We start from the raw sequence: 19,665 nt of genomic DNA, 5'->3' as shown, positions 1-19,665 counted from the left end.
AACAGAAAACAACAACATCGATCAACATCCAAATTCATTAAAGAAATAATTATACAAATTTCACTCCCTTGTAAATATACTGATTATTATTATAGTTGCAATGTTATTGTTCGAGCCTCGATATGCCGTAAACCTGAAGAGCCTAAAATAGGTACTGATGAAAGATAATTCAACACATGTGCATCTCCATCTGAAATTTAATCTGGGGTCACAGTCACTATAGCTTATTTTAAATTCACGGTATGAAAGTATAATTTCGAAGTTAATGCCAACACAAAAATTCAGTGGGTGCTTAGCCCACCCATTAAAAACTCCAATGGATGCTTGGGCCCCTGAACACCCATGCAGTCGACGCCTATGCTGATAGAGACATTTTCTCAGGAGGAATTGTATCATAACCAACGTGATAGAAAGGACAAGCTAACAACGTTTTTAGAAGTTTTGACATAACGATTTTTGTTTTGTGTATTTATTATTTGAGCTGTAAGCATGATTTCCATTTATTGAACACATCCAAGTCGAGTCAGTAAATTGTTACTGTTTTACTTGGCAAAGCTATAATAAAGTTTAAACAGGCAAATGCCTAATTACGGTTTTCCATCATTGTATGACAATATACTTTAAAATACATATATGATAACATAATAATATGGTAGCAAAATACATGTTTTATACGTTAAAATACACATAGCACGATGTGCAGCTATTTTTTTTATTAGAATGAAAATTTTGTTTATAAGTAAAAAAAAATGTCTATAGCTGCGTGCCCCTATGACATCTTGTTATACAATAAACACATTCTTCTGACAGGCGATAAATCCATTGCATTAGTCCTTTTCCCCTTAGAAATGAAATATGTCATTATGGGGTCTCGTTGCTCTATGTGGGACGTGAATTTTGATTTCTAATAGTAAATATTCTGAATCTATTGCGGTATGAATTATTTTATACAGTGTGGAAATTGAAACACTTCGAGATGGAGGGGGGGGGGGAGTTAGTGTGTACGGTACCTAAAATATAGACCTACTTGCACTAGGTGAATACTCTTGCAGATAAACTTTTACTCGTAGGAAAATACCCCCTGTACAATATGGAAAAGATTATGATTTCTCAGTTAACAGTGTTTTTCTCACAAAAGACTTGAAAAATTTCTCAGTTCACAGTGTTTTTCTCACAAAAGACTTGAAAGATTTCTCAGTCCACAGTGTTTTTCTCACAAAAGACTTGAAAAAATTCCCCGTTCACAGTATTTTTCTCACAAAAAACTTGAAAAATCAGAATTTCTAATGTGCATGTAAAGATGCTTGGATACCCTCTGTGAGAGCGTCTCCATAAAGTATGTCCAATTACTGAAACACCAAGTTATTTTAAATTACAAATGTACATAACTGCAGTTATTATGAATATTTATTCACAGTAGTTTATTGTACTATAACTTTTTACTCTGTCTTCTCGTAATAGATTCCATTTCGATACAGATTCCTTAGTAGTAAGTTGAAAAACTGATGATTTCTTATTTGTTTATAATTTTAATTTTTGTAATTACTCATGAAAGTTTGATGTCACTACAAAGTTCCCCCCTACAAAACACAAAGGGAACGAGCTTCCTGGGAAGGTGCCTGGGAATTTCTCCCCCTTCAATTAACAGACCGATTTTAAGTAACAAAAATAAAATGTAATGTGTTGTCCTGCTTTCAAGTGATTGTAATGAGTATTTATTTCGAATATTTTCTTAGTTCTCATATTTTGGATATAGCCTATCCCTGTTTCTTAAGGATGGTGTAAAGGGGACAAGTTTTGTCAAGAGATGTCACTACAGTCTTCGCATTTCACTCATGTATTTTTTACCTTTCACGAAAATTAACAATTTTTCTTACAAATTTGAACCTACAGACTTCAAATTTTTAGAGAAGGAAGTTCATAACCTATCGAAGGCAACAGTCCGTGCCGATATTTTATTTAGAATTTTCTTCATTGTTGAAACAGTTATGTTGTTAAAGGTTTGGATATTCATTTCGACAATCAAGTCATCTCAACAATGAAGAAAATTCTAAATAAAACATCGACACGGACTGTTGTCTTCGATAGGTTATGAACTTCCTTCTCTAAAAATTTGAAGTCTGCAGGCTGAAATTTGTAAGAGAAATCGTGAATTTTCTTGAAAGGTAAAAAATACCTAAGACACGAAGACCTCAATGACACCTATTGGCAAAACTTGTCCCTTTAAACTAACCTTAATATGTCAATAATACGCAACAAATTTATATTGAATATTTTCGATTTTGTGTATATATTTTTTTACTAGTAGAACCCCATATTATCACTGCATACTCCAACTTTTATCTTACGTAAGCAGTGTATCGTGTTTTGAGGACATTAGTGTTAGAAAAAAAAATCACTTCATAACTACTCACTACAAAAGTTACTAAAATAGATCTTATATAGTATTAAACATAAACCTTTACTTGCAGTAAATTAAAATAAATTTTAATGACTTTAGTGTTAATTAAATATTAAAATAAAAATAAATTAAAATAATAATAAGAGATGACACATTAGACTTTTTCTGAGCCTGCTAGCCTTTTTGGCCCACTTTATATTCTACATAGAACGCTATGGCATCTAGCGATGACAAAGTGAATTGGTGTAAATTGTGAGCCAAGCGCGGAGGAAGGAACCGTGAGAATCCAAATGACTGGTATTTTTTTTGGGGGGGGGGGGAGTTGGGTGTTTCTTAGTACGCGTTATACCACGTCCGCGTTATCTGCTACCAACATCAGTGCTCGAAATGTGTCCAACCATTCAACAACTCTTGCTTATCTGATCCAGAAAACGTCCTTTCGCTTACGTGAACGCCAATCTCACACAAAGTTTACTACAGCGTTGCCAACGTTTCCACTTGTATTTTGTTTAATTATAACTGCTTCATGGTATACAACTGAGAGAAAGACAATCTCTTGAGCAGGGTTTCATGCGGGTCACGAAGATAAGAGGAATATGTAAATATAATTAGAATCAAATACCGCAAAATATTTTAAAACATTATTTTGAATTTTGTTCTGATAGGCATATTTTTATTTTTATATGCACTGTTAAGAATAACCAAAATTAGGTCTACTAAACATTTTCAACAGGTCCAGAGAAAAATCAATTTAAATGAAAGAGATACGATATGAAACTAATGAGAATTGCATATGAAAATACCAGAAAAATACGAATGCAACAAGACCTGAATATTGAAGCACAATTAAAATTAAAAGCTAATGAGATACCTGAGCATGGTGTGATTTCACTAGTGCGGCAATGACCAGTTGAGTTTTCGTGACACATATTATCAAATAATTTTAAATACTCAATAACTTTTTTTAACAACTGTCCAAATATTTAAAATCAAAATTAGAAATCACTTTTATTTTTTATAATATGACCCAAAATTAAGGAAGTTATGAAGATTTAAAATTTCAAAAACGGCCTCTATTTTGAAACAGCATGATGAATCGGATTTGATATTTGTAATATGAATGAACTGACTAAATTTGGTTTTAATCCATTAGCTTTTTACGGAAGTTACTGTATCCACTATACACAAGAAATGGAGTCTACTATTATAGCAATAGATGGATATCGTGAGATCTCCACAATAGGTAGGCCTATATTAAAAATTCCACACAAACTTATAACCAAACCAGAAACTATAAGGGGGTCGCTGGTAATAAGATAATAATAATAATAATAACAATAATAATAATAATAATAATAATAATAATAATAATAATAATAATAATAATAATAATAATAATAATAATAATAATAATAATAATAATAAAACGTTCCATTTTTTACATTAAAAAATAATAAAACAAAAACTTGTCTCAAGTCTTTTCTTCAATTTAAATACGAACAATTGATATGAAAATTTTAAGGTGGATCACCACCCGGAAGTCAGTACATATTTTAGCTCATTCCCTTAACTACTGCGCAATGAAACGTTACATATTATAAATATTGTACTATAAGATAGAGTAATGTTTCAGCTACAACACAAGACACTGACTCATTTGGTTATGTCTCCTGATATCCAAAAATGTAACAAATAAAACAAAATATTTGATTCGTTTTACAATGAGCACATAAGATGGCAGTTGCTCTTACTAGAAGTGCTTCGTTTTATGAAATGTTTATTTGTATGTGTAAAGTATTTTAAAGTAACGATCTTATTACGAAATAGATATATTGTTTGACCGATTCTCGTGTGATGTTTCACATTTTATTTAAATATTAATTTACATTTAAGGAAATAGATTTTGAGACGAAACTTGCGCTGAACTCCATAATGCATTGTTGCCAAATTTGTACGTTTACTGTAGTAGTCACAAGAAGAAAATTCCTGGATTCTAGCATTGCAGTTCGAGAAGAGGAATCACGGTAAGGGTCGAAAACTAATTTCTCCAGTAAGTATCCAAGCAGAATTCCATGATTACTTCCTTTATTATCTGGCATCAGTAAACACTCGACACTATCTGGCAACGCCGCACTATTCAAGCAGCGTTTAGCATAGTACTGAGAACACTTAGTGATCCATTATATACATATATATATATATATATATATATATATATATATATATATATATATATATATATATATATATATATATATAGTGCCTGCGCATCATTTCGCCCGATCCTCGTTTCGGCCAACTAATTATATCATACATTTATGAAAGATTAATGATCATTATTTGTTAAATGAAATGAAGTATTCTGTTTAACGTCCCACGATTATGTCCATTAGGCTAAGGGAGATGGATAATTAAGGAAAGTGAATGATGAGAAAGAATTGGTGGAATGCTAACGTGGGAGGAAACGGAAGTACCCCGAAAAGACTCATAGACACGATGTTGTCCACCACAACTTACTTAGCAAGGGGATCGAACCAAGGACTTCATGCACCAGAAGTAAGGGCTCTACCACTGAGCCACCGTAAAAATATCAATAAGTGCCTCCCAAATTCTATTTGTTCTACAATACATGATTATAAAATGTCATTGAAGTATATAGCCTACGTACGTTTAAAGGTATGAAAGGTTTCCGAACCAAGAACAACAATTTATATAAGGTCCATCAAATGTGATTTTTAAGAAAGAAAGAGCATGTTTTCATATGTAAATGGTAACCGTAACTTATTTGTAAAAAGGATTGCATAACAAGCAGTTACAATCAGGCCGAGTCGATTTTTTCTATTTGTAACTTCGAGAGGCGTTCAAATGTGTGTGTGTGTGTATATTGTTGTCATATGTGCAATCAATAATCCAAGGAAACATACTCAGATTTTTGGGAGCTCAAGGAAACTTTGAAGGTTGGTATGGGACCTCTCTGCTCCCAGGATCGGTGCCTGTGCTTATAATTTAATTAAGGACATGTAAATACTAGCGAAATTACAACACCGAGAGTTATCACGAGATGAGACTAAAAGGAAGGTTTTTGTAGAAACTGTGGTCTCATATCGATTCTCGAATAATTCTTTCTCGCCATATCTCGTTCTGTTTATTTATGTACAAAATGTTTGTCCAGATTTTTTCTAAATTTCGTCTAAATGTTTTCGGAAATCATTTTCATAACGAGAGGTCCACGAAGGGTACCGATATATCAACATTTAAACCATATTTTATTATTTCAATATATTGTGTAATGACGTGGGTATCTTTAACCCAACGTACACCAAAATGGGTTATAACTCGTCCACAATTTTATTAAGATAAGAATTTTTATGGATGTTTCTTTAGCATCATGTCACAACTCAGGTTTTCAGTCAAAAATAGTATAAATTTTATTTGCTGTCATTCGTTTTCTGGAAAATAACCCAAAATTAAAAAAAAAAAAAAACTCTTCGTGGTGGACATAAAGAACCCCTTTGTGGTAGAATGTGTTACCATAATGTGCATGAGGTCATTTCCAGTTAACCCTTTCGTGGGCAATGGGAAGAAGAGTTCCCGCCACGGGAACATAAGTATGCTCTTATTTGCTCCACCGGGAAGCGATATTCCCATTGGTTATGAGTCGTTTTCACCATAGAAATGGAAATTGGACTAGAGAAACCATTTCTTTTGATTTCTTGGTTGTTTTGAGTGCGTTTTGGGTAACATGGAGGAGGTATCGTTCCATCACTTGTAGAAAAAATTGGTCCACAAAAGGGTTAAAGTTAAATATTCTGACTTTATGTGTCAGTACGGGTACACCTGAAGCAAAGCGTCTTACTCCTAAACGGAAAAGACTTGCTGGTTTCAGAGTGATGTTGTAAAAAGTGGTAACCCTGCGTACACAAAAGAGTTACGTGTAACACCGCACAGCAAGGAAGGGTTAAAAAAAAACTCCTCTGTTTTGTATTAACTGTAAACTAAGATAACTGAAGGCACAACATACAGAAGAATATTACATTTTCTAGGACAGAAAATAAATGATTTATGTGATGGATATTTCTGCAACACTTCCTTAATGTGCAGTGTTACTTGTAACTCCTTTGCATACGTAGAGTTATATGGTACAGAATTTAAACTTGGAATAGGCAAAACCGGTTTCTAGAAAAACTGAATTACGAAAAACCGACATTTCGGTTTTCTCCAAAACCGGTTCGATTTTTCAAGGAAACAGGTTTCGATTTTCTTCTAAAACCGGTTCGGGTTTTCACCGAAACTGGTTTCAGTTTTCTCCAAAACCGGTTTCGGTTTTCCTCAAAAACCGCTTTTGTTTTCACCATAAGCGGTTTCGGTTTTCTCGAAAAAGGAACGGTTCGACTTTTCTCCGAAACTGGTTTCGGTTTTCTTCAAAACAGGTTTCATTTTCACTTCTGGAAAACACATGAAACAATTTTTTGTGTGGAAATGGAATCGGTTTCCGGAGAACAACGAAACACTAGTCTGGTCTGAAATAGAACCAATTTTGAAAAAAAAAAAGGAAGCGGTTTTGAAGAAATTCGAAACCGGATCCGGTGAAAACCGAACTGTTTTTCGAGAAAAAACGATAACATGTTTCTGTGAAAAACTGAACCGGTTTTTGGAGAAAACCGAAACCGGTTTCGGTGAAAAACTGAACAAGTTTGGAGAAAACCGAAACCGGTTTCGGTGGAAAAACCGGTGTTTTGAAAATTTTCAAAAAACGGTTTCCGTTTTCCGAAAAACTGAAAACCGAAAAACCAGTTTTTGTGCCCACCAATAATTTAAACGCTGATAAATGGTCTTCATTGAGTTCGTACAATTACTTTACGAGTTTATAGTTTTAAACTATGTGTAACAGTGAAACAATGTTTGAGATCGAAGACTTGGGTGAACTAGTGCTGTCCACGAGACTCACGAAAATTCTCGTCTCAAAAACGAGATGACAATTGTAGTATTTCCTATTTCATCCTGAATTTAAAAAAGGGGTACATCTCGCCTCATTTTCGGAACAAGCATTGAGACAAGATAAGAAATTTCTTCTCTAGGTTGGCAACACTAACAACAACTGTCCGTGATGCATAGGCTGAGTTATCAGGCTTAAAAGGGTTTGCAATCCTGATCGCTTTTCATCTTTCGAACGGCGTATAATAAATACTAATCAGCAATTTTCTTTCTTTTGTTTGTATTTTCCCCGCACTACCATTGTTTTTGTAATCGAAAATGTTTTGAGTAACAGAAACGAAAATACATGGCCCTGCATCATTCAAAACAAAAACGTGTTCCTTTCTTCCTGAACGCATTAAAAGGCTCCCAAAAGCATCTTCTTCTTCTTCTTCTTCTTCTTCTTCTTCTTCTTCTTCTTCTTCTTCTTCCACTTGTTCAATTTAGAAATCCTTCTTTCGTCAGATCGCCATCAAGATCTTGTTACAAACGAAAGGCTATAAGATCTATTAGACTATGAAAAGGAGATGGTGAAAACGCCTCTATTGAAAGCTTTTTTTTACCACTTCATTTAGCTTCTGTTATCCCACCTTTTGTTGTGGAAATTCTCATTTCAATTACGATGGCTACCCTGTTATGGTTAGGAAACGAATAAGGACTGTGTTAATCTAAATGCAAAACGTCTTTTCCTTTAAAACACCAGATGGCAGCGTAACAAAACACAAGGGTGCCCAAAGGAGGATGGGTACTCATGAATTACACAAAATGCACCATTGAAACTTTTCGGTGATCGATCAAAACAAAGAAAGTGAAAACTGAAACATTTAAAAGTCTTGTCTTGTCTTTTAAAGTAGTAACTGTACTGCGGAGAGAAATTTCTTTTTGTATTTGACAATTCCGTGGTAAACGTAGCAAACGTGCGTATCAGTTCGTATATTCACTGCTACTCTTTGTATTACATATATACAAGTAATGGACAAAAATATGGAAACACCTGGTACAAAAGAGGTAGCCATTTCAAACACGATTTGCGTCTGAATGGCAAGTGTTGCTGTGATCCCGGCACATCCTGTGAGGTATACAACCTGGTCAATCGAACAGATGGACGAATTACAGTTCAGCGACCGATCCGTGCAGGTTATTGTGAATCATGTCTGAGCTGACAGAATTTCAAATTGTAGATGCGCGTGTGATGGGAGCTTCCGTGACGAAAGTAGGGGAAATGTTTGGTGTATCAAAAGACACAATCTCGAAGATCATGACTGGCTATGAGTGTTCCGGTAAAACAACGTAAGCGAAGCACTAACGTCGAGTGTTGCATGACAGAGACAGATGCACATTGGGTAGGATTGTGACCAAGCAAAAATCGCCATGGCGTCAAAAGTCACAGCTGAGCTGAATACGGTGCTTACAAAGCCTGTTTGCGTCAAAACAGTCAGAAGAGATCTTCATAAGCAGGGTATTTGTGGCAGTGCTGCAATTTCCAAACCACTCATGGCTGTTGACCATGATGCTATACGAAGAGTGTGGTGCAACGCTCATAAAAACAGGACAATGGAGCAGTAGGAAACTGTCATCTGATCGAATGAGTCTTTTCTACATTGTTTCCGGTAGAGCGTGGCTCAGTGGTAGAGCGTTCACCTCTGGTGCTAGGAGTCTCGGGTTCAAACCCTGCTCTCTCCAAGTGAACTTTGTGGTGGACAAACACCGTGTGCGTGGGTTTTCTCGGGGTTCTCCCGTTTCCTCCCACTTTCTTCATTCCACCATTTCATTCATTACTCATCATCACCGTCTCCTTTAGCCTAACCGGCATAACCGTGGGACGTAAAACTCAAGAATTACATTTCATTCAAATTTTGTACTGACTTAATAACGTTATTGGAAACAGTATAGAGGGAAGATCAAGCCCTTACCCAGAGAGGTCTAGGGGGCCGCCCCCCTAAATTTTTGCTGACCCCCTAAAATTTTCACGGTAGGCTTGCAAATGAACTATAATATGGGATGAACTATAATATGGTTGGATCGCCTCCCCCCTAACCTCGTTCGACCCCCCCCTACATTTTTGGGCTGGCTACCGGCCTGGGGAAGATAGCAATAAAACAGATGAAAATTGAGTTATACCATTTTATTTGTATATTGATAGGTTGAACTTTTAAACAGGATATCTTGAAACGGTTACCTTCCACGAGCTGGCAATCTTCGTTGAATATTAACTATTTGATTCCTGAAATAGGCCTACCTATCCTGCTTGCATGAAAGACGCAAGTTTAGAACAGAAAAATCTCCCTCATGTTGAATTCCGTATGTAGTGATATTTGTTGAAATGATCATCACAATAACACACTTTATTCAGGAGTAACATATATATTTAAATATCCTGCAATTGTATGTTATCATGTGACACAACACAGTTAGTTGGGTTGCAGCATGATAAGGAAATGTTTTAAAAAAAAAAAACATCTGAGCAGGTTTACCATCTGAGAGAAAATTCTCCAGATGATGTTACGATAGACGAACCAGAACTAACAGTGGAGTCATTAATTTTCATTGCTCTTCAAAGAGGGTGCTACATTGCAAAAACAGTCCCTTCTGCATATTATCATGAAGGTTTTTATCACTGAAGTTGGAACGTACATTATATTCAACCCTTTTTACATGAATCCCTATTTTCAAGTTATCAAAAAGCAGAAAAGACACTTTGTAATAAAATGTGCGTACTTCACTGATAGCGCTCTTCACCGTTAATTCCAGTAATTTGTCAGTCTTTAGTTCATAATCTTATTCACCAGGGGGCACTTATTTTATGTATCTCCCGCCCCTCGTTTTCTGTGTCTCGCTCTGTCCTCTTTGCAGTTTGTTGATCATAAAATTGCAAGCAATGGGGAGACACCAAATGGTAACTGAACGAAAAACAGTAACTGAATCGTTCTTGAAGAATCACAGTGACGAACAATAGTGACTGGAACTTCTCAGTATCCGTGATAAATGAGGAAAATTCTGTATGTTCTATTTTATGTGGGCATTTTGGAGATACTTTTTCTGATTTCTTGAACATTGTCTTATCTTGTCTACATGAATCATAAAGAAAGCTATAGGATAGGGAAGTCGATTTCCAAACAAAACTATGGAACCAAGTTCTCAGATTAATAGCGAGCGTTGGATTAAGTTTAGAAGTATTATATCTGACGTGATTTAATCTTATTCTTATTGGTCAATTAAATTATAATACAATGACTCAACAAAAGACCAATCAGATCACGTTGTGAAGAGTGTGGCCAATCAGATTACATAGTTCAATGAATGATTCTCGAATCAAGTCCCAACGAAACTAATTCTGAATTTCTAAACTGGATGTCGCCGCGCGTAGCGTAATAGCTAACGCTCTCGCCTTCGGTGCGAGCGGTCTCGGGTTCGATTCCCAGTGGGGGCACTCGGTCGAAAAAGTGTAAAAAGGTTTTCCAGGACAGTCATCTTGAACGAGGTTTTCCTGAGTTTTCCTCATTCAATCAGGCAAATGCTGGGGTGGTGCCTAAAATATAGGTCCCCGGCCGCTTCCCTCCTCCCTTTCCCAGGATAATGTGTTCGCCGAGGGACGTCATCCCTCAAACGTGACGGGCTATTCGGAATTTGAATCTTACTCCGTACGAACCAATGGATCGCTTGACGCGATGCTAAATACATCAACCCTTCAACAAAGGAATGAATTACTTTAAACGTTACTCATTTCAAGTAATTTATAATAGATAGACTACAATAAAATCTGCTATCTGCTTCTGTTTCTTCCAAATGTTTGAAATTATAGAATACAGCTATAGAGCTTTCAACATTTATTGTCCTGTAAACCAAGATAAAAAGGCAATAATGTGAAGGGTAAGGTATACTTACATTAGACTAGTATCACTTCTAGAGATGTACGCAGGGGGTGGTTCCTGGGGTCCCGGACCTTCCTCTTCGAAATCCCATCTTTTCTGTAAATTTAGTATAATTTCAGAGATGATTTACAAACTTCATGTCCCCTCCCCCTCATATTGAATTTGGATCCCTCCTAAAAGCTTTGGACCTTTTCGAAATAAATTCCTGTATACGTGCCTGGCCATTTCGATTCATTTTTTATGATGATAAATGTTGGAAGATGATGTTTTCTTGAGACATGTTAGGGGAGGATTTTCCCCCAGATTTTGATTATACAGGACCTGGAATATAGGTGATGAATACGGTCTCCCTGTAGAGTTTCAAATTCTACCTGCCCGAAATCAGGCGGACTAGATTAAGTATCTACATGTCGTTCCTATACTCTTTCCATCGTAAATCTATATACTTCTAGGCATACTGTAGATTTAGCACTAAAATTTTGTATTTCTATAAAAATGATATTAGCATGTCTTGCTTTTGATTGGTTAAATCTGTATTTGTATTCTTTGTCAATATCAGAGCTGTGTAGGATGAGACCTACAAGTTTTAAATGGTATCTGAGCTATTGTAGTGCGTTCACTGTTCTAACACCGGGAATCGAACCTGAGATTCCGTACACCAAAGGCAAAACTATAATCACTAACCTCAGGAAGAGAGTTGTTTCTTGTATTATGTGTATATAGTCTGAATCTCGATACTAACTGTTCACTTTTTACATTTTTAATATTTTTGTAGTTTTGAAGTTCAAAATATGAAAAAAAAAAAGAGCAATTTCTGATTTTGCATCCGATTATTATGCTCTTTAGGCAAAGAAGTTCATGAAAGTTAATGATTATGAAAGAATTTATAGATTGATAATGTGGGAGGAAAGGGAAGAACTCCGAGAAAATAGGAGCCACACTCAGTGTTGTCTACCACACTCTCATTGTCTGGAATCGAACCAAGGACCACTAGAGGTGAACGTTCTACTTTAAGAGCTGGTGTGACTAAACGAGTGGAATGTACATTCAGGAGCAAAAGTTCTTTCAGTTTGATGAAATTACTTTCGTAAATAAAATGGAAGGACAATTTGAGTACAGTTTTTAGTAAATTAAAAAGAGTATATTTTTCTGTACATTTCATCCATAATATTGTTATTCCCGAAAATAAATTTTACCAAACCTAAAGAACTTAGCTCGTTGGCTGTACCTTTTTTCTGTATCAATCCTGTAACTTGGTGGATGGCTTATTCTGTCTCTCACAGCCAGTGAAGTACGCGAAGGCGGAGATTTCCTGGAGATTTTTAATCGCCCACTTCAACAAGATATTCTGGAAAAGTAAACATTTACCATACGAAGATATGCATGCAAAAATTCTGATGTGAGCTCGGATGCTTGATTCTGCCTTTGATAACATTCTGGGTACGGTTCTGCTGAGGTAGTACAGTATAGATAAAATAAAATTGTAATCAATCTTTTTTGTACACAACAAACAATATCTCTCCTTCACATCTGAAGAGAAATTTGTTTTGGATCTATCTAGTTACCACAAAATCCTGGACATTGATCTCTCAAAATACGTGGCGCTGATCTAACCAAAACACAAAATTGTTCCAGTGACGGAATCACAAAGCCTTTTCCCAAACGGAAAGAGCTCCTCGAAATTTTCTTTTTCTTTTTTTTAAATCATATTGTTCCAACCAGTTACTGGAGTTTTGTAACTACAGTAGTTCAAGCACCGATAATAATCTTTTGGTTAATGTTCAGTCTGTCTTCTCTGGCCCTCCAATTCCCGCCAGCATCCATAATTCCCCTCCCTCGTCCTCCTCTCGTATTCAGTCCCTTTTTTAGTCCAAAGGATTTGTTTGGTGAGAATAGAATAGGGAAGGTTGATACTTTTTTTTGGGGGGGGGGCAACACTGTAGTAATAGTAGAATGGTTGTCGTATCAGTGATATGAAGAAGTTGTCATTATGTGTTTCATGTCTGGGGCAATTAGAGTCGGATATAGCAAAGGGTTGTAAAAGAGGGGTTACAGAGACGATTGTTAAATACGCATATACAATCAAGTGTTTCCTGCTTGCGTTGTGATAACAGGGTATTCTAGTTAAAAAAAAAAAATGTTAACGGAAAATGGGAGAAGGCGTTACTATTATGTATACAGGTCATGTAAAAGGTTGATGAAATGCGAAAATCTGAAAGCGAACTGCCTTGTTTATGGTTAACGACCACCTTTTATGAGTTGTTTTTACCAAGTCTTAATTTGGAAACAGAGAAGATAGTTTTGAAACTGGTGTTACGTAAAATTCATTTTTTAAAGCATTTTTTCCCCTTAAATATCAGATTCTGGTCTTTGTGCACCATATAAACATAAGGCTAATAAACAGAGATTTAATTTTTAGATATGGTGCCATCAAAATATAATGTTGAAAACTACCAGTTGTCTGACACTTAGTGTAAAACAACCCGGAAAGCTTCAAAAGCATCCTATTTCCTCTCGTTTTTGGCAACTAAACACTTTTTTTTCCTCCTCTCCTTAAAACTTCGTTTTCAGTCTGAAATTAGATTAATTTTTACAAGTGTTCGTTTCACTTCATTAATTTGTTCGAAACAGTGTATAAAACACTAATTTTTAAAAAATGGAATAGTAATAATGAAAGTGACAATAACAACAAAAACACATTTAACAACTTATTCATGAAAACAAATCTAAATAAACTATTAATTTCTTTGGTGATCGCAATGACTCATGAAGCCTCGGCCTTTATACGAATCATTTAGAACTGCTGTGCCTCACGTGCGATGCATCGGATGAATTCGGCACGATTCGTGGACCTGCCTTCCGAACGGACACTTGAGAAAACGTGATACAACAGAAGCACACTAACAACGTGCCAAACTTAAAAGACTTGGCAAACGAGTGAAAAAACAGCACTGAAAGAACTATAACACTAACACTAACACTAACAATTATTCAAATTAAATGGTAACAATAATAGTAACAAAAATATAAAACAACGACAACAATAAATAAATAAATAGATAAATGATCCGAAACTTAGCGACAATCCGACAACACTGTATTGTCAGGAGATGTTCTCTGCATAGCGCGAGAGATGATAGTGGCAAAATTTCTGGGGTCGGGGTTGACGATCGAGACACACCCTCGTGTTCTATTGGGAGCTGAAATTGGTAGATGTAGATCAAGCTTCACGATTCCTTGCGACCACTTTAGTACATTTGAGCGACTTGACAGCTGAATTTTCTCCTAGACTTGCCCAAGTAGTAGAAATGCCTTTAAAGAGTCTAATTCAGAGCATTTATGAGTTTCATTGGAGTCGTTGATTGCGGAGCACAACATGCTTTTGCTGAATAGCACTCTAGAAAAACATAACAGTTTCTTGAATTTCGATGATAGTTTGAAATCGTGCAGTTCCATCAGCTCAAGGCGCAGGTTCAGAAGTTTGAGACTTGTGGTTCTACACTAAAGAACAAAGCTGGTAGTGTAAAAAACACTATGTACATCCGAGAATGTAATGGCATTGAGAGAAGTCATGGAACGAAGTCCACGCCGGTATGTGCATTGCTACATTTTGTCACTCGGATTGTCTGAACGAGCGTTTGACAAATTTTGCACAAGGATCTTCGCTTCAACTCCTTACAAAACTCAAATTATTCATAGCAATACTCGAGCAAGATCATGAAAAAAAAGAAAAGAAAAAGAAAGAAAGAAAGAAAGAAAGAAAGAAAAAGATAAGAAAGTTCTGATAGACCTTCTTTAGTGAGTACCAAGATCTCATTAACAACTTCTTAATCAGCGATGAAGGTAATTTTTATTTATCCAGATTTGTCAGCAATCAAAATTTCAGGCATTGATCTATCAATAACGTTAAAGAAGTTAATGAGAGTCCACTGCACAGTTTTCGGTTATTTTAAATTATTGTCTTGCACTTTCTTCTTCTTCTTTTTTTCTTAAGAGAAAAACTGTACCTATACCTGGACCACGTCACGTTCACATGTTTGAGAATTTCTTAGCTTTTACGCTTACCCACGTAGTCAGTTAACAGTTCATTTTTCATCAGAACAGGCCTATATGTGATACTGACGCAAGCTTCTGTGGTAGTTGTGAGAAATCTGTTTCCCTAACCACATTATCTCCAGATATGGAAACATCGAATGGCCAGCCAGGTCACCTGATCGTTATACATGCGATTTTTTTTTTCTCTTTGAATATCTAAAATACCAAATTTTTTCAATCTTCAGAACCTCACAAGTTTAGGAGTTGGAACAGTGAATTCGTGAAGAAGCTAGAGGAATTCCCGTAGAAATGTTGACAACAGTTGTGAGTATTATTACAAAGAGACATGCCGAGTATCTACAGCGGAATAGTGGTCATATGAGGTGTGTTCGCTTTCGGACATGCTTCTGTTTTGAGTTAAGCTGAGGAAACTAAATGTTTATATTGTACAGTGTATTCATAATAATCATAACCAAATAAATGCCATCATTTCATAGCGTATTTCAATTCGCCCGATCTACTGACGCACCGAGTTCAAAGTTGAGTCTAGTCATATAATCACTCAGTTGTTTATACACTATCTAGCAAACCACATTTCTTGATTAAGAGTCTTCATCCCGGCGAAATTTAAGTACCGCTAATTTTACAGTAATTATGTGATATCTTCAAATAGATAAAAGATAATTATATGGAACAAGAGCGCCCTAGACGCCTATTATTTTGCGTGAGGTACCGTTATAACAAGTCACCTAGTGGCTTTCCGTTTTCAGCTGTTTAGAAATGCGAAAATAAATGCCGATTTTCAAAATGGCTGGAAATCGAAAGCAGATAAGTGAGTCGTGATAACGGTTTCTCATGTAAAATAATATTGTCTAGGGCGCTCTTGTTCCACATTTCGATTATCTTTTATCTATTTGAAGATATCACATAATTACTGTAAAATTAGCGGTATTTTAATTTCGCCGGGATGAAGACTCTTAACTGTAGACACAACATACTTGAGGCTCATCGGTTAGTGTATTGGTCTTCTGTGGGTGAGCCATATTTAGATCTTCCTGAGGTGATGTTTGACCAGTATACGTATTTCGAATTATAGACTCACATCTCATGATACAGGTGGATTAAGACGTTAAATTTCAAATGAAACTGTTGTGCACTTGATGTTTTCTCTACCAGGATTCGAATCCAAGACTTTGTGCACTAAAGATAAGCGTTGGAGCTACTAGAGCAGTAAAAGCTACCATTGCATTTTTAGAGAATATAGTATATGTATGAGTTCGCATTCGATTATTTAGGAATGAACAACATTTCTAAACATATCATCACTGAAGCAAAATAAGGTATCTCTACTCTATATATAGATATGGTAGAATGTATATCAGTACTTCAGTATATATTTAGTTTGTTATTTGTAAGAGGATTACCAGAAGGGGAAACCATTTAGGGAAATCCGATTACAGAAAGGCTGAAAAGAGGGAGACGATTTCAGACTATTTCCCCTTCCTCCCCTTCCCCCCATCTCTGTACACTAACAAAACTCATCGATCATTACAAGAGCAGTTGTCCTTCTTCTGTGAGGAAATTCTGTCAATCTTTTCTATTACTTCTGCTGTAAAAAGACATCATCCTGGTGGTGGACAACCCTCCCCAGAACCACTCCGATTGACTTTCTCAAAAGCTCTTGTATTACACATCGCTCATCACCACCCCCCCCCTTTTGAGTGGTCCCCCCAATCGTGAACACTAGCTGCCCCCTCTTCACCCCATGACAATTCCCTCCCCCTTTGTAGTTGGGATTGTCGCTTCATTAACAGTTTGTTGAGTTAGGGTTATGGGGGAGATTCCACTCTCTGTATGATGATGTGACTGTGTGTCTTCTGGAACCTCCCTTTCCCCTCTATAATACCTCATATCCTCTTGCAGGGCGTCGTCCGGGCAACAACCCGGGAAAACGCTGTCTGCCGACCCACAACTGAGAATCTCTCTCTCTCGTTTTAGGAAAAGCCATCAGACAGACAGACTTTGACTTCCTCACTCACGTAAATCAAAACATAACACTCATGTACAGTTACTCATTTTATCATTTTATGACTGTGTTAGTATGTTATAATGGCTGCTGTACGTATGTGGCTATATTTAACCGTTGTTGCGTACACATATTTTGGTATTAAAAACCTGTGGGAATGACATCATTGCTGTATATCTAGGTAGATCAGTGATATTCCACCTTTTTTTTTTTTTTTTACTCCATAACGATAGTTTTTCATTCAAGTGTGTACTCCCCGCTCAGATATAAGCTATCTTTAATTCAAATTATCGATAACTATAATAAAAATAAATTATCGAATTTGTTATTTATTAATTGCACAAAACTGTTTTAAGTGCACAGGCTACTAAAACTAATACAAAAGCTAACCATTTTTCTTTTGCCCGTGTTTTAAGTGAAAAGAATTACCACAGTAATTGATAATCTACATCCGAAAATAAGAATCAGAAGAATTTTCGGTGTTGCCATCTATAAATGTGGCCAGAATATGAATTACCCAAAAATCTAAGTTAAGTCAGCGACTAGAAAAATGAACTTCAACGGTAGTTAATGACTTACTATTTGTCTTGACTATTTATTAACTATTTTTTAAATAAATACACATATTAGTTAACCTTTAGATGTATTTCGCGGGTCAAATTGACCCTTCAGGCATTCTTTTTTGTATTTTAAGTGTATGATTTTTTTTTCAATCTTACTGGTTTTCTGACATCTTGCAGTAGGTTCTTCTGTATTATTATTTTATATTTCATTAATAATTTTGTGTATAATAACGGTGCAGGAATGTAGTTATTACATATACTACGTATTTTCATTTGGGGTGTTAATTTGACCATTTCTTCAATTTTGTTCTTTTTTGGTGGAATTTTGTACAAGGTTTCATACTTAAGGTTAGTGTAAAGGGACAAGTTTTGCCGATAGATGCCACTACAGTCTTCGTATCTCTCCCATGTATTTTTTACCTTTCACGAAAATTTACAATTTCTTTTATAAATTTTAACCTAGAGACTTCAAATTTTTATAGAAGGAACTTCATAACCTATTAAAGGGAACAATCCGTGCCGATTTTTCATTTAGAATTTTCTTCATTGTTGAAACAATTTCATTGTTAAAGGTTTGGATATCCATTTCAATAATCAAGCCATTTCAACAATGAAGAAAATTGTAAATAAAAAATCGGCACGGACTATTGCCTTTGATGGATTATGAAGTTCCTTTTCTAAAAATTTGAAGTCTGTAGGTTGAAATTTGTAAGAGAAATCGTGAATTTTCGTGAGAGATAAAAAATACATGGGAGAGATACGAAGACAGTAGTGCCATCTATCGGCAAAACTTGTCCCTTTAAACCAACCTTAAGAGTCTTCATCCCGGCGAAATTAAAATACCGCTAATTTTACAGTAATTATGTGATATCTTCAAATAGATAAAAGATAATTGAAATATGGAACAAGAGCGCCCTAGACAATATTATTTTGCGTGAGGTACCGTTATCACAAGTCACCTAGTGCCTTTCCATTTTCAGCTGTTTAGAAACGCAATGCCGATTTTCAAAATGGCTCGAAATCGAAAGCAGATAAGTGAGTCGTGATAACGGATTCTCATGTAAAATAATATTGTCTAGGGCGCTCTTGTTCCACATTTCGAGTACCTTTTATCTATTTGAAGATATCACATATCTAATTACTGTAAAATTAGCGGTAATTTAATTTCGCCGGGATGAAGACTCTTAAGTTATGGCAGTTAATACATCGTCTTTTATAAGCATAAGAAGAGGAAGAAGAAGAAGAGAAAAAGAAAAAGAGGAAGAAGAAGAAGTATAAGAAAAAGGTATAATGATTCTCTAATTGCTGGGAGATTTTTATTACGTCAGATAACTGATGTCTAAGGACTTCGTCTAGTCTGATAGGTTATTGTTGTGTGGTTGAAACAGTCTGGTGAAAGATAAGTGGTCTCACAAGCGGTGAAATTTTGCAGGAACTTATTTTAGAGGAACAGGAATAACACTGTACGCGGATATGAGAGTGACAAGTTTGAAACCCTTCTACACAAAAGATGAAGAGTTCACTAATTGTATAAGTTCTGTAATGTATATCAAAGTACGCAAAAATGACAATTTGTTATAAACAATTTATAAGAAAGTTATATTTCTTGAAAGTGTAAGCGAGATTTAATGGAGAGTCTATATAAAATTTAGGTACAGTACTCACTTATTGTTGATACAAAGATGGAATCTGTGTACCTAAATGAGAAATTAAGAAAATATTGCGTGAAAATATTGGTTATGGTCCTAGCAGTACTATGTTGCAAACAAGAATTATAAAACAATGTTCAAAGAA

This window comes from Thermobia domestica, chromosome 10, assembly GCF_964235325.1.
Source record: "Thermobia domestica chromosome 10, izTheDome1.hap1.1, whole genome shotgun sequence".
In the NCBI taxonomy this organism is placed as follows: Eukaryota; Metazoa; Arthropoda; class Insecta; order Zygentoma; family Lepismatidae; genus Thermobia; species Thermobia domestica.
This window is presented reverse-complemented; position numbering follows the sequence as displayed.